Below are 16,574 nucleotides of genomic sequence, written 5' to 3'. Positions count from 1 at the left end.
TCAGGACAATTGAGAATTGGTTTGAAAGACAGAGGATTGTTATTGGAAGCATGTTTGGACATTAATGTGGAAAAGCATTTTTCCACGCTGCATGTGCTTGTCCTCTTCCCATGGGACCTTTCTGAAAGAGCCGGCAGCTGGATGAAGGATGAATTCACAATGTTTGCCAAACTTTCAGTTTGTTTTATGACCAATGCTTTAACATTCAACGGTAAAATCATTTTCTGTCCGCCTATCTCTCTTTCTCTCTCCCCTAACTCAGTCTCTTTCTCTCCCTGCATCTGTGTGATTTGTTTGTGCGATGGCAGTCTCTCCATCCTCTCTATCCTCACTCTGAGGCTGAGCTGATTGGATTCTGTTTTATGTCCTGCCAGGCCTTTGCCCTGTGTGTGTGTGTGTGTGTGTGTGTGTGTGTGTGTGTGTGAAGCTCCATGGCCCCTTGCGTCACATGCTTCTGCCTCCTGCTGCACTTGGCTCTCTCACTCAGCCCTGCTCTCCCTGATCAGAGGGGACAAGATGTTCAGTGTCTGCGTGTTTGTGTATGACACATGGGACCGAACGTGGGTTCAACTCAGCCGCCACAAAACGTTTCGCGGATCCCTAACCCCCGCCCGCCCCCCCTCGGTCTCACCTCTTTCACCGTCCGTCCATCTCATGGCAGATTGATCTGAGCGAGTTTCTCAGGTGCCACGCGTCGAGGCCAACCAAACGTGTGCGTGAAGTTGCCCACCGACTTCATCGACTTTTTCTAATTGTCCTTGTGACATTGCCTGATGTTGTTTAATGTCCAAACAAATGGACGATTAGCCTGTGAGATCAGGTGGGGCTGAGCGGCTGGCTCTCTACGTTCTTACCCTCTCAAGTGGCCTGTCTGTCTCTTTCCACACACATCTCTCTCCCCCAATGTTACTGCTCCCTTTTTTGCCCTTATTTTATCAGATACTATAATTTGACTGAGAGCACAATTCTATTTACTACAGTGACATAGGAGAAATTAGGTTTGATTGTTTTAGTTCAGGGACGGAAATGACAGTTTGCCAGCTCACGGATTCGATTATTTTAACATCTGAATGTTTTTTTTAACAGCCTTACCATATTACAAACAGTGTAATGATATATTTTTTTTTATTATTGTTGACTGTTGATCAGAAAACAAATACTTTTGTCTCTACATGAGTTCAAACTCTTTTGCCGTTGCTCACCATTCCCCCCTAATGGTTTTTCCAAACATAACTTGATTGCAGTGTCCCAAATGTATGTATAGACAGGTTGACAGACATATGTGCCAGAATGTTGTGTGCTGTTATGTTTCTGATGAGCTATAGCAGCAATGATCAGATAAAGCTGCCCTCTCAGTTTGTTGCAGTTTGTTATTGGTGGCTAGTTATAAGCTGATTTGACTCATGTCAAAGTTAATATGGCAAATCAATGGATTCGAGAACAACTTGTGCACATTTATTCATGATTTCAGTAAACATTTGGTGACAAAATGAAGTTTAAATATTGTAAACATAAAAATAATGTCACCTATGCCAGTTCCGACTGTTTTGTTGGATAGATCGATGCACATCATTACTGCTGAGTAACCAACGCAAGCACCCTGTCTTTTTCCCTCTGTCCCCTCTCTCTTTCTCTCTCTTTCTCTCTCTCTTCCTCTCTCCTGACTCCCTCCCTTATCTACCACTCTCCATTTTTCTCCATCTCCCACTTCTCCCCCTATCTTTTAAATCTCTCTCCCATTTCCCCATTCATTCTGTCACCCTTGTTCTTTCGCTCACAGTCACGCATCCTTGCTGAGGTTTACGCGCCGCTGGTAAAAAATAGCATCGATACGCTTTTGTTCAGTTGGATGTGAATGAGCATAATCTCTGCATTCCAAACAGCAGTCGGCATTGATTGCTAAACAGAGATCCAGTCACCGTGGATGGCTTGCCGTTTGCGGCGGGCTGTGTTAGTGGCAGGGGGTTTGATGGTTGGATGACAAGTTGAATTGGTGTGCTCGCTCTGGAATAGGGAAAAAATGGAAAGGCTGTGTGTTCCAGAGGAATAATTTGGGATCATTGGCATATTTATTCAGGCACATTTGTCATAAATTCATTGTGCACAGACATTGTTTATGCTAAAACCTTGAAATGCAGTTCAACCCCGATACCAGCTTTTGAGCAACCGATGGACCCATTTGGCCAAAATGATTTGGTGTGGCTATGCTATAAAGACGTTAAAAATGAAAAGAAAAAAATGTGTTGGTACAACAAGTGGACTGATTGATTATTCTGGTTTAAACGCTCATCATAGTGAGGTGGAGGGGTCTTCAGGATGTTCAGAATCAAACTTCAGAAACAAAATGTCCTATATATTCATAACTAAAGCTGATGCAGGCGTTACATTAAAGTCATGCAGAATTGTCTGTGAAGTATATAATGTTGTCTTAAATTGTTATATAATAAAAATATCCTTAAAATGGAAACAAATAATATTTGGGTCTGGGGTTATGATTTGTTTAGTCCAAGGTTGTGTATCCAGAAAGGGTCACTGTAATTTCATTTAATGCACCAACTTAAATAAAAGTTTTAAAACAAGACCTTGAGAAATTATCGTTTATGTTATTGCTAGAGGTTTCTTTAGCTAATGAATATAAAAAAATGACAAATGCCTGTAATATGTTAGCTGTTATGTTTTTTTTTTTCCACAGACTTCCTCCCCAAATGAATAGCCTGGGGGAAAAAGTTAGCTTTTATGTCACATTTTGCTCATCTTCAGTGGTGGTTTAGTATTGTGAGCACTTGATCAACTGAAGACTTTACTATGTCTTACCTGTTTGATTAGCAGAGAATCTGCAAAACAGGTATCATTTTACCAGTAGGCCAACAGTCTTTGGGCCTACATTAAAACAAGTCAACTTCAACAAAACACTATGGTTTCAGAGAACTTTGACAGGAGTAAGTTGCGACCAATACAACAACAATTCATGTCTCTATTTCTTCAGTAGTATAATCCTGCCATATCGCTGGTATTTAACATAATTTCAGGTTTTAACAGGAATACCGGGAAATTATGAGAAAGGGTAGATTCTGAACAATAACAAAAAACGTGGATGGTATTTTGGCAAATATGCATGCACCTTGGTGTATGCAACCAAATCCTTGGCCATGCTTTGAAGACACATTTTGAGTGCCTCTTCACACGGCGCTGCGGTAGTGGGCAGCACAGGCACTTTGACTGTGTGCTTCCTGAGATTTATTTTTCTCTCCGTTCTCTCTCGGGGCGCAGGATGCCTTGTGTTGAGGTCAGGATCTTTGCTTTATGTCACACATACATCTTTAATAGCTGCCATCCACAGCTTTTCTTTCTCTTTTTTCAGTCTCTCCATCTTTTCCTCGTGCTCTGCTTACCGACGGCGCAGCCTTGCTGGGAAGATTGGATTTGAAATCTGTCGTGAATATTTCACAACCTGAACAGGCTTTTATAACGCTGCTCTATTCCCGCTGCAAAGGATGTTTCCGTGTGTGTGCATGTGTGTGTGTGTGTGTGTGTGTGTGTAAAACAGAGAGAGTAGCCAGGTCCACAACACCTCAAATAAAAGAAAATCCATTTTAAATGGAGTTGTGAGACCCTTTGTGTGCTGCCATTTTAACTCTCCGGCCTCACTTCAACCAGAGCCATAGATCTCTACCCTGGTAAAAAGCTGTTTCACTGCTGAAGAAGACTGATTCTTGGGCCCATTTATCAGTGTGACATTGATCAAAACACTCTGTAGTAAATGCTCAGTCTGGGTGATACGCAGGGCTTTACATACCCGAATGACCTTAGTGTTCTGAACCTCTTCGTCATCTCTCTTCCTCCTCTCTCCCTCGACTCATTGTTCTTTCTCTCAGCCTTCCTTTTTTTCCTCTGCTCTCAGCGTTTCACCCTGCTTTCCTTTCTCTCTCTCTCTCTCTCTCTCTCTCTCTCTCTCTCTCTCTCTCTCTCTCGCTCTCTCTCGCTCTCTCTCGCTCTCTCTCGCTCTCTCTCTCTCTCGCTCTCTTCCATCACCATTAGTTACTTAAAACCCCCTTGTGCCATCTACAAGGCCTCCCACTGCATTGGATTGATTTGGTTTCTCCGAAAGCCAATCAATCATTCAGATTGATCAGACCTGGCGAGTAGGAATGGATAGGGCCACGGCAGACTGTCATGTCACAGTGTATTCCGGTAAAGGCGAAATGGTTAGAAGTTGCCAGATAATTTTCTATCCGCTTGTTTTCAACATCTTGACCGTGCCATGCAGAATCGATATTTGCCAGTTACCCTCGTTGAAGATTCTCATCTAAGACTGTCAGTTACACAATCCATGATCTGTCTCCACCTTTAATTCCATTCAATTTGACAGTGGAGTGTCTGTTCCCAGGAGGGGTGGTTCTGTGTTGAGTTTTTACTCATATGTTCGGTATGGTCATTAGGCCAATGAGTGGGTCAAACTGGAAGAATGTCCTGTTGTCTTTGGTTGTGCTCTTTGTGGTTATGGACCACAACGTACTCCCTCTATTTCCGCAGTGAAAGGATTGCTTCAATTAGTAGGTTTGAGTCTGTCTTTTTTCTTTTTCTTCACATACTTCAATAGAATGTCAAATAACCCTAATGAGAAGAAAATAACAAGGAGAATCTGTCTCTGAATGCAAGTCAGTACATGTCTACTACGATTTAAACATGTTGGCTGATGCTACATGAGTTCCCGTTCCATGTCTGAGCTCCAGAGATCATACGACATGGTCAGAGCACAGAACCAGAGGGAACGTGGATTATGACTGGATAGTTTGTTTCAGTTAGAGCTCCCTCCGGTCTCACAGGACGAGTGCCCGGGGCAACCAGTGCATGGACTAGGAAATGTGCGACGTGGCTAAGCTATGACCTTGACCATGTCAGGAATCGAGAATGAAAGAGAGAGAGACCTTTTGTGTTGCATAGGGGACATTGTGATTCTTGGAACTGAATGGATGTCTTTGGAGCAGGGGTGTTCAAACCTTACCCTATGAGGTCCGGAGCCTGCTGGTTTTCTGTTCTACCTAACCATTAATTGCTCCCACGTGGTGTCCAAGGTAAAAATAAGTACCTGATTAGAAGGTTGCAATGAAGAAATGGAGTGAAACTGGCTTAGAGGTCCAGATTTGAATGCTACGGCCTTTGAGAAAGATGGATAATCCGTGCAACATGGAAAGACTATATTTTACTAAGTTCATTACAAGGAGCTTTGTGAATAATGGCCATTCTGCACGCACACACACACACACACACACATACGGAGGTGCGTTAACATTGCAGGAGACTGATGCTTGGGTTAATGGCTAGAAAACAGTCTGTCACGTAATCAAGTTGGTTTATATACATACTGAGTTAATTGATCATCATGGCCGTCGAGCGCTTGTGTTGATCCCTAATTACTGATTTGGTTGTTGCATTATGGTTACAAGGATCAAGTACTGCACAGATCCATTTTAGACCACACGTGGGAAGATTTGTACCGTGTCTGTATATTATATGTAAGTATACAGTATGAATATAATGTATATACAGTATTAACTACTGTGTGTATATATACTGGATTTATATGTACTATGTATGGTTGTGATTGTGTTTGTGTTAGATCTGTCTTTGTCACTGTGTGAATTAGTGAGAGAGTGTGTGTGTGTGCGTTTGTGTGTGTGTTTCACTAAAGTCAAGCGTCTGACGTCTGTGAATAACTGTGTGCTGATCCGGCTCAGATGGTGAGTGTGACAGCTGTTTGGATTTGGCTTTTTGTCACTGGCAGCTTGCCGTAGCCATTCATCTGTGCTTGCTTACTTTCTCCCTCTATATTTTTTTCTTTTTCTCTCGCCCTCACTTTCTGTCTTTCTCCCTCTTTTTCTTTCTTTTTCTTTCTCTCTCATTCTCGGACTGCCACCACATCCAAGTCATACGTTCGGCACACATCCCAACTGCAACAAGCACCCATCCATGTACATCCCTCACCTATCTCTCTGACCCCCTTTACAGACCTCATGTAACCCACCTGAAACCCAGAGACCACCCCAACCCCCCCCCCCCCCCCAGCTGCTTTGGTTTTACCCAAAATGGCTGCCTTCCAGACAGTCACATACCTGTCTGTCACTTGCAGAGTAATCTCAGAGTGTCACATCAGTATTGTGATGTATGTCTGGGGGAGACTAATGTGTCTGGTTGTCATGAAAGCAAACATCTTTCGGTGAAGTGAAAGAATGACCAGTACTGGGAAGATACGCGTGGCCTCTGAATAAGGTCCTTTGTTTAGTTAGGCTAACTGATTATATATGCATTCCTAATTGTTAAGGTAAGATTTAAGGTTTGACAGAAGTCTTGAAATTAAAAAAAAATATATATTTTTGTGTTTCGCTACACTGATTTTAACTCTCGGTCTTGTAAATCAATTGCTTAACCACCCATTCACCTTTCCCGTCCACAAATCTGTTTCATGGTTATTCTAATCTGGACCTCGAAGCCAGTTCCACAGCATTTTTTTCATTGCAACCGTTTAATCGGGACCTGGTTAGTCCTGGGACCCCTGGTTTCCTTATTCTTTATCCAGGGAATATTAACAAAGTGGCCTTGTGTGTTAGTATATTGTACTATTCAACGGGATGAGACAAAACTTACAGAATCTGACTTGCACTGATATTTTCTCCGATGGATGGCAAAATGTAGAAGTTTGGAGCAAAATATATTTGCTGTGTAATGTGGGCACCAACACAAAATATTTTATAGTATTATAATATAATTTATACAGCCCTGTTTCCAAAACAGTTGGGACCCTATGTAAAATGTAATGAATAACAAAATGCTAATAAAACCCTATATTCAATAGAAAATAGTACAATGACAACATATCAAATGTTGAAACTCAGAAATTTTACTTTTTCTTGAAAAATATATGCCCTCTTTGAATTTGATGCCAGCAACGAGTTTCAAAAAAGCTGTGACCGAAGCAATAAAAGACTGGAAAGTTGTGTAATGCCAAAAAAAAACCTGGTGGAACACCTCACAAATTATTACGTGAATTGGCAACTGGTGATAACATGATTGGGTACAAAAAGAGCATTCCAGAGAGGATGAGTCTTTGAGAAGTTAAGAAGGGGTGGCAAATAGTGCAAAAACAATCTTTTTTTTTTTTTTCTCAACCTAAAATTACAAAGAGTTTGGGGATCTCATTATCTACGATACATAATATCATTAAAAGATTCAGAGAATTTGGAGATATCTATGTACACAAGGGACATGGCCGAAAACCAATATTGGATGGCCATGATCTTTGAGCCCTAAGGCTGAGGAACACTTCCGAAAACCATTGTCTGTGAACACAATACATCGCTGCATCCACACATTTAAGTTAAAACTCTACCATGCAAAGAAGAAACCATATATAAGCTAGATCCAGAAACACTGTCACCTTCTCTGGGCCTGAGCTCATTTAAGATTGAAGTGACGTGGAAAAGTGTCCTGTGGTCTGACTAATCTAAGTTATTTTTGGGGATCATGGACGCCGCGTCCTCCGGACTAAAGAGGAGAGGGACCATTTGTCTTATCATCGCTCAGTTGAAAAGCCGGCATCTGTGATGGTATGGGGGTGCATTAGTGCACATGGCATGGGTGACTTGCACATCTGTGAAGGCACCGTTAATGCTGAAAAATATATACAGGTTTTGGAGCAACATGCTGCCATCCAGATGATGTCTTTTTCAGAGAAAAAGACCTCACTGTATTTAAACAGGACAATGCCAAATCGCGTTAGACAAATTCAAAATGGGCATCTATTTTACCAAAAGCAATAACATTCTCAGTTTGAACAATTGACATGCTGTCTTTATATTATTTTCGATTAAATACAGTGATGAATGATTGCATTCTGTTTTTATTAGCATTTTACGCAGTGTCCCAACCTTTTGGGATACAGGGTTGTAGACCACAACGTAAACATAAATCACACGAACAGCCAGGGTAGTGTGGTCACTGCTTTAAGTTGGAACGGTAGTGTGGTCACTGCTTTAAGTTGGAACAGTAGTGTGGTCACTGCTTTAAGTTGGAACGGTAGTGTGGTCACTGCTTTAAGTTGGAACGGTATTGTGGTCACTGCTTTAAGTTGTTCATAGGAACAGTCCCGGCCACAGCGTTCCATATATAGACTATACTCTCCGCTCCGCATTCACTGAGACTAAAATATGCATATTTCTGCAGAATCAGTTGGTTACTGGCCTGTGGCCTCGTGTTCAGCCTGACTTACTGATTAATTATCGACTGCTGAGGTAGAGAATAAGGAGCAGAATGAGGATGAGGAGAAGGTGAAGGAGAATGTGAGGAGGAAGAGTGGAGGAATGAAGGTAGGAGGAAAAGGTGGAGTGAAAAGGGAACAGGGAAATATAAAAGAAGAGGGGGTAGGGTGTAAGATTACTATGTGTCAAGGGGTGAGCATTTAACGTTATTTCCAGTGTGTACAGAAGGGCTGTGGCGATACCAGTGATGCAATACAGTGGGGAGAACAAGTATTTGATACACTGCCAATTTTGCAGGTTTTCCCACTTACAAAGCATGTAGAAGTCCTGTCATTTTTATCATAGGTACTCTTCAACTGTGAGTGACGGAATCCAAAAATTATAATCCGGAAAATGACATTGTATGATGTTTAAGTAATTAATTAGCAAGTATTTGATACATCAGAAAAGCAGAACTTAATATTTGGTACAGACACCTTTGTTTGCAATTACAGAGATCATAAATTTTTCCGGTAGTTCTTGACCAGGTTTGCACACACTGCAGCAGGGATTTTGTCCCAATCCTCTATACAGACCTTCTCCAGATCGTTCAGGTTTCGGGGCTGTCGCTGGGCAATATGGACTTTCAGCTCCCTCCAAAGATTTTCTATTGGGTTCAGATCTGGAGACTGGCTAGGCCACTCCAGGACCTTGAGATGCTTCTTACGGAGCCACTCCTTAGTTGCCCTGGCTGTGTGTTTCGGGTCATTGTCATGCTAGAAGACCCTGCCACAACCCATCTTCAATGCTCTTACTGAGGGAAGGAGGTTGTTGGCCAAGATCTCGCAATACATGTCCCCATCCATCCTCCCCTCAATACGGTGCAGTCGTCCTGTCCCCTTTGCAGAAAAGCATCCCCAAAGAATGTTTCCACCTCCATGCTTCACGGTTGGGATGGTGTTCTTGGGGTTGTGCTCATCCTTCTTCTTTCTCCAAACACAGCGAGTGGAGTTTAGACCAAAAAGCTCTATTTTTGTCTCATCAGACCACATGACCTTCTCCCATTCCTCCTCTGGATCATCCAGATGGTCATTGGCAAACTTCAAACGGGCCTGGACATGCGCTGGCTTGAGCAGGGGGATCTTGCGTGTGCTGCAGGATTTTATCTATGACGCCAAAGTGTGTTACTAATGGTTTTCTTTGAGACTGTGGTCCCAGCTCTCTTCAGGTCATTGACCAGGTCCTGCCGTGTAGTTCTGGGCTGATCCCTCACCTTCCTCATGATCATTGATTCCCCACGAGGTGAGATCTTGCATAGAGCCCCAGACCGAGGGAGATTGACCGTCATCTTCAACTTCTTCCATTTTCTAATAATTGCGCCAACAGTTGTTGCCTTCTCACCAAGTTGCTTGCCTATTGTCCTGTAGCCCATCCCAGCCTTGTGCAGGTCTACAATATTATCCCTGATGTCCTTACACAGCTCTCTGATCTTGGCCATTGTGGAGAGGTTGGAGTCTGTTTGATTGAGTGTGTGGACAGATGTCTTTTATACAGTTAACGAGTTCAAACAGGTGCAGTTAATACAAGTAATGAGTGGAGAACAGGGGGGCTTCTTAAAGAAAAACTAACAGGTCTGTGAGAGACAGAATTCTTACTGGTTGGTAGGTGATCAAATACTTATGTCATGCAATAAAATGCAATTTAATCATTTAAATTCATACAATGTGATTTTCTGGATTTTTGTTTTAGATTCCGTCTCTCACAGTTGAAGTGTACCTATGATATAAATATACAGACCTCTACATGCTTTGTACGTAGGAAGACCTGCAAAATCGGCAGTGTATCAAATACTTGTTCTGCCCACTGTATATATTCTGCAGCAAAAATGAAAAAAAAAAAAGCAGACCAAACCCTTCTGTTCTCTAAAAACCCAAGGAGTGCTGTATTGTGTGTGGAATTAAATAAAGTATGTCTCTGGATGACAACAAAACAACTGAAATCCTCTTTGAATTTTTTGTGTACAGCAACTACACTAAGCAAATTGTAAACCGTGGAACAACATCCCAAAAAGCTCACGGTTTTCGCTTAAACAGGGCCCGTTCTTTAAGGGCCTCACTTGTATTGCTGAGGTGTTTTTCCACACGTCACCCGTGTTGTCTTCCCTGGCAACAAGCCCCGGTGGTCACTCTAGTGGTTGTCTGCTTCTCTGTCAGGTGACGCTGCAGAAACTGAGTTGTCTATGGGGTTGTCGAGAGGCTGGAAGAATGTCAAAATGCCATTGGAAAGGTCAGAGAAGTGACTTGTGAATATATTTGTACCAATACAAAGCTGTGAGGGCAAGAGAGGGAATTGTCGCTCTGCCATCACACTGGTCTTGCATTCATAATTTGCAAAACCAACATTTTACGATAAATCCGCAGAACAGCCAGTGTGTTGTTGGCACCGCTGCAAGTTGCTCAATGGAACAATCTCTTGCCACAGCGTTCCATACTGAGACTGTACTCTCTATACCAAATGGGGGAGAAATATGTATTTACTATGTATTTGTGTGGGATTAGTCTGTAACTGGTCTGTGTTTATGTGGGATTAGTCCGTAACTAGTCTGTATTTATGTGGGATTAGTCTGTAACTGGTCTGTGTTCTTGTGTTCAGCCCGATGAACTGATAATGCGATGAAGCGCTAAAATGACAAGGGCCTCTGTAGTGTTTGATTCAAATGGGCCAGAGGAATTTGGGGTGGCTCTCTGCATACTACAAAGAGTTCAGATGTTTGACCTCTAAAAATGTACTCTTGGCTTGTAGGACCTACTCATCACTCAAACACTCTAAAGGAGGAAAAAATATTTGGATATTAACTACATTAATACTAATTATGTTTAGTTGTTCAGTTTGCAATGCCAGAAGCATGAAAGTGGTTAATGTTTCACACTGTGGGAGGGGAGGGAGATCATTAAAGAGATTGTTCTCTCTCCTTCGGCAAGGGAAACTGCTGTGTGACAATGTGGAGGCAGCAAGTAAACCGCAGGGAGGCCTGAATGCATGTGCACACTGACACACACACACACACACACACACACACATCCAGACACACACAAAAACACAGACCCAGACACACACAGACACAGATACACACAGACACACACAGAAAACAGACACACACACACACACACTGACACACACACACACACTGACACACACACACACAGAAACACAGACACACACAGACACACACAGAAAACAGACACACACACACTGACACACACAGACACACACACACACACACAGAAAGAGAGAAACACACAAAGAATTTCACTCAAATACCTGCGCACACTCACACACACACACACATATATACTAAGATACAAACAGTGAAACTTACTGACACGCATTTACACACAATGAAAGACACACACACAATGCGTCCCTGCAGCACTGCAGTGTGCCAAGGAAACACGTGTCTTTAAAACACGTCGCTGTGCGTGCCCCCCATAAGAACACCAAGAGCCTATTACTCTCCCCTCCTTTAATACCGCGACAACAGTTTAGCCCCAACCACTGGGGAGCCCAGACTAGATGCCACTCTGAAGGGTAACTACTGTCGCTAACCAACCACGTCCTTCCTGACCGCCCATCCGACCTCGCGCTCCCACGGCGGGTCTCACGCAGCGCGGACACGACCGGGGATGAGACGTCGCCGAGGACGTTAGCGGTCACGGTTGAGCGCGACCCATCAGCGGGGTTTACCTCAGCGCCGTTGTTACATTCTGATGGCAACGCAACGCAACGCCGGCCGGTTGCGCCCAGTCCGTCTCCTGCCAATGATGAATAGAGATGGGGAGGCTGGGAGAGAAAGAAAACGGAGAAGAGAGAGCGAGGATGAGGGAAACAGAGAGGGTGAGAGGAGATATGGGAAATTGAAAGAGAAGAGAAACAGAGAGAGGGGAGATTGCCAGTCAGCAGCCAAGGCCTGTCTCTGCCACGTCAGTCACCCTGATACCTGGAACCACTCAATCTCCTTATCCAATAGCTGCTGGAGGGAGGTGGAGGGGGAGTGGCTCTGGGGGTGGATTATGGGGGGGAGTGGCTCTGGGGATGGATGATGCATGTGGACAAAGGGCGGATCATAAGTATGGATGGGGCGAGGGGGAGGCGAGGGGGAGGCAAGGGGGAGAGGGATTAGAGGTGGAGAGAGGGATGAAAGAGGTGAAGGCATGGTGGAAAGGAAGGGAGAGAGGAGTCACACACACACACACACACACACACACACAAAAACACACCCCCACGCACACACACAAGCACACCCACACACACAAGCCGTGTGTGCTCCTGTGTAAGTTCATAGTGTTAGAATTTAGCTGTTTACGTATAGTGATTAAATAATAGAGAACCCGTACCAGTCAAGGGAGAGAATGCACTCCGTATTTATTGGAGTAATGCAGCAGAGTTGTCCTTTTCGATTAACAAATCCCAAATGTTCTCACTATAGAGATAGGTTGCTAGCGGTTATATACATTGAAGGGCATGTCTGCCTATGACAGATCACATATCCACAAGAACCCCCATGCCAAAGGGTCATTGCGAACATTCCACATTCCTGAGGTGTTACCTAAAGCGTGTCCTACAGAGAGTGTATCTAACCACAGATGTTTCTGTTGTTCTCATTATCTAGGCACATTTACCTCCCAATGAAACACACATTCATATAATTTCACAATAGCCAAATGGCACCAGGAAACTAACTCTCCCTGTTGTACACAGCACAGCCACAACACAGCCTTCCTGTGTCTATCTATCTCATAGCATAGAGCTGCTCAGTAGAATCACATCCCTCCCTCTTGTCAGAAGGGAACAACAGAAAATGGAGATTTGATTCTAAATAAAAACAAATTAAAAAAAATGTAGAAACTCTCCTGGAACGAAGAGAAACCCCACAGCTTGGGTAGGATGTATTTTTACCCCGAAGTTCAAACACACCTGCTGAGTGCTACGGTGCCCAGGCTTTATCTGGCCATCCATTATTCATACAGAAGCTCCATTTAAAAACAAGTCCTAAAAAATATGTATTCCTACCAAGATACTTTCTGTCCGCCTCACAAGCTGTTTAAGTGCTGGGGAAATTCGGAGCTGCTCTGGAGATCTACAGTAAAGCAAATGGGATTTTTTCGGATGGGGGGGGGTGCAGTGTGCATAAATCGTGTGGCTAGAGATTTTGAGGTTGAATGCCCGGACAAGTGAACTCCTGCGAGCGTTGAAGTGCTCTGCTCTCAGCCCCACCTCCCTTCACCCCCGGACACACACCAAAAATATCACTAACAACACAGTGAGTTCAAGTTCTCCTTATCTCTGCTCGTTTTTTCCCTTGTCTATGAGGTTTGGGGAATTAGTTAGATTTTGCAATCTTGCTTTGATGATGATGCGGTACAGCTCAGCCTAGCTCTACAGTGGGCTGTTTTTACTGCGGATCTGTGTTCGCCGCAAAGCCCTGATTCTGCACCCTCAGGGGGAATCTCTCCAGTTTCAGTGCTCGTTTGCAGCTCTGCATATGTTTGACGGAATATTCAGATTTTGTGCTCAATGATTCCAAGTTTACTGCCTCATCCCACATTGGACAGAGACGATCTTAATCCTAATTCCCCCCAGGCTGTGATCACAGACATATGCACTCTCCCCCCCAGGCTGTGATCACAGACATATGCACTCTCCCCCCCAGGCTGTGATCACAGACATATGCACTCTCCCCCCCAGGCTGTGATCACAGACATATGCACTCTCCCCCCCAGGCTGTGATCACAGACATATGCAGTCCCCCCCCCAGGCTGTGATCACAGACATATGCACTTCCCCCCCCAGGCTGTGATCACAGACATATGCACTTCCCCCCCCAGGCTGTGATCACAGACATTATCAAAAAAGGAAATGCTGTCGATCCAAAACATGGCCTTAATTCTAAGATATTAACAGGTAATTTGGCTAATTTGTTTGCAGGGGAGTTGATCCAATCTTTTTTAATTTCTAGACAGTGATGACAAAGTTAATTCAAATTATATACAGTGTGTTTGGAAAATATTCAGACCCCTTCCCTTTCTCCACATTTAGTTTTGTTGTAGATTTATTTAATAGGTGATGAAATTATAATTTATTTTGCAATCAATCAACGCCATTTTGACAATAAAATAAATTTGGGGGGGAAACGAAACACATCTACACAAGTATTTATTCATGTTTTGAAGTGATTGCTTTTCCTCTTCTTTGACAATGTCTGTGATCAAAGCCTGGGGGGAAGTGCATATGTCTGTGATTGTAGTCTGAGGGAAGTGCAGATGTCTGTGATCATAGCCAGGGGGGTGTGCAGATGTCTGTGATTAGAGCCGGGGGGATGTGCAGATGTCTGTGGTCATAGCCAGGGGGGACGTGCAAATGTCTGTGATCAGAGCCGGGGGGATGTGCAGATGTCTGTGATCATAGCCAGGGGGGACGTGCAGATGTCTCTGTTCACAGCCTCGGGGGATGTGCATACAAAGGCCCAGTACGAACTATATGCTTGCCTGCTTTATCATTTTCATAGTATTCCTGCTCTGTAGCACGTTTTTTTTTTTTTTCAGTCCATGTTCTACCGAGACTATATGTTGATTTCAATGGGTTATTGATGATTTCCCAATTAAATTGCCTGCTATCTAGTCTTACTTATTAATGCTGCTAATTTGCTGTGGGAGTAACCCTGGGATGGTGCTACAATTACCCAAGGCAGGATCAGTCGGTCAAATTAACCGCTATGTATCCTGAAGGCAGTGACATGAGCTACAGAAACATCAGTATAACGTTAAGATACGTGACATTCAGGCGGTTAAATATTAAACGTTTCTTTATCCATCTGCTATCAAACATTGTTTTACAGTTTCTACAGCCTGGCTGTTGTTGCCAGCCAGCAAGCAGTGGCTATCAAATCGTCGTATGGCATCCCTCAGCCGTGACCCGTCCCACTCAACTCTAAGAGAAGGGAATCAGGCAAATGGAGACATCTGGACTGATCGCGAGAATAAAAGCTAGATTCAACATTGTGGGTTCAAACATTGTCACTGGAGTTTAAGATTATCAAAACCACTGGATTAAAAAAAATCTTTTTATTTTCAACCTTTAATAGAGGATGTTATAGATTTGAGTGTTGAATATGTTGTGCCCCATAAAGTATGCATACATCTTCTTCCGCTTCATCCGGGGCCTGGTCGCGGGGGCAGCAGTCTAAGCAGAGATGCCCAGACTTCCCTCTCCCCAGACACTTCCCCCAGCTCTTCCGGGGGGACACAGAGGCGTTCCCAGGCCAGCCGGGAGACATAGTCCCTCCAGCGTGTCCTAGGTCTTCCCCGGGGTCTCCTCCCGGTGGGACGGGACCGGAACACCATCCCAGGAAGGCATTCCGGAGTCATCCGAAACATGCTGTGAAGTGTGCCCATAAAGTATGTTCCATGATATTTATGGACATCATAGAGGACAGTAATAATTGCACACACACACACACATTTGCTCTCTCTTATACTCATGTGACAATGAAAACACAATCATGGGTCTACTCTCCAATACATGAAATCTGCTAATGGTCAACTGAAGAGCTATGAAGACGAAGAACCAAACAGACCATGGGGTTCAGTCAAGACCAACCGAATCAAACTGTTCAGTTCCAATGATCTTCAAACGGAACGAAGACAAATAAAGGCTCCAAGGATATATCTGTCGAGTGGCTCGCTTTGAATCCTGGGAGGAGGGAAAGCTTGGCCAAGTCCATCATCATTTGGGTTGATGTAGATCTGAAAGACTAGGGAGAATCAGCAACTCAAAGACATGGACAGCTGTCACATGGACAGCTGCTTAGTCATTTTCACTCAGCAATGCAGACCGATCTATTAACATCTTATCAAGGGAGCAGTAGGAAGTCAAATGAGCCCTTTGTTTTGCATTCACACTGATAGAAACATACAGTTTATTGTTTTTCTCATGTCTATAATGAATTATTTTTTTTTACCAGAGGACAGGACATTTATGTATTGACATTTATTGACGGGCAACTTGTTACTTGATGTGACTTGACGTGACACTCATTGGACCTGAGGTATCCAGCTGTGTTGTCTAGAGTGCATCTACAGTTTGTTTAGTCTGTCAGTTCCAGACATTTGATAGGAGCCTCTCTGTCAGTTACACCAGGGTGGATGGTTCAATATGGTGCTTTTGACAGGCCTTATCAGGCTGAGTCTATCCCCAGAGGAGGTGGGGTAGAAGAGAGGAAGGATAGCAGTGGGGGACAGAAACTGAAGAGCACAACGTTTGAGATAAGGTGAGAGAAGGAAC

At 43.7% G+C, this 16,574-nt stretch overlaps 1 protein-coding gene and 1 long non-coding RNA gene across 5 annotated transcripts in view; one reads left to right on the top strand and one right to left on the bottom strand.

Annotated features, from left to right (window-relative positions):
• iqsec3a (IQ motif and Sec7 domain ArfGEF 3a) overlaps positions 1-16,574 on the top strand; it is a 104,507-nt gene that overhangs the window by 38,220 nt on the left and 49,713 nt on the right. The window lies entirely within an intron of this gene.
• The window catches only part of LOC117593786, a 52,185-nt gene that overhangs the window by 1,830 nt on the left and 33,781 nt on the right, over positions 1-16,574 (bottom strand). The window lies entirely within an intron of this gene.

This window comes from Esox lucius, chromosome 23, assembly GCF_011004845.1.
Source record: "Esox lucius isolate fEsoLuc1 chromosome 23, fEsoLuc1.pri, whole genome shotgun sequence".
Lineage (NCBI taxonomy): Eukaryota > Metazoa > Chordata > Actinopteri > Esociformes > Esocidae > Esox > Esox lucius.
This window is presented reverse-complemented; position numbering and strand designations above follow the sequence as displayed.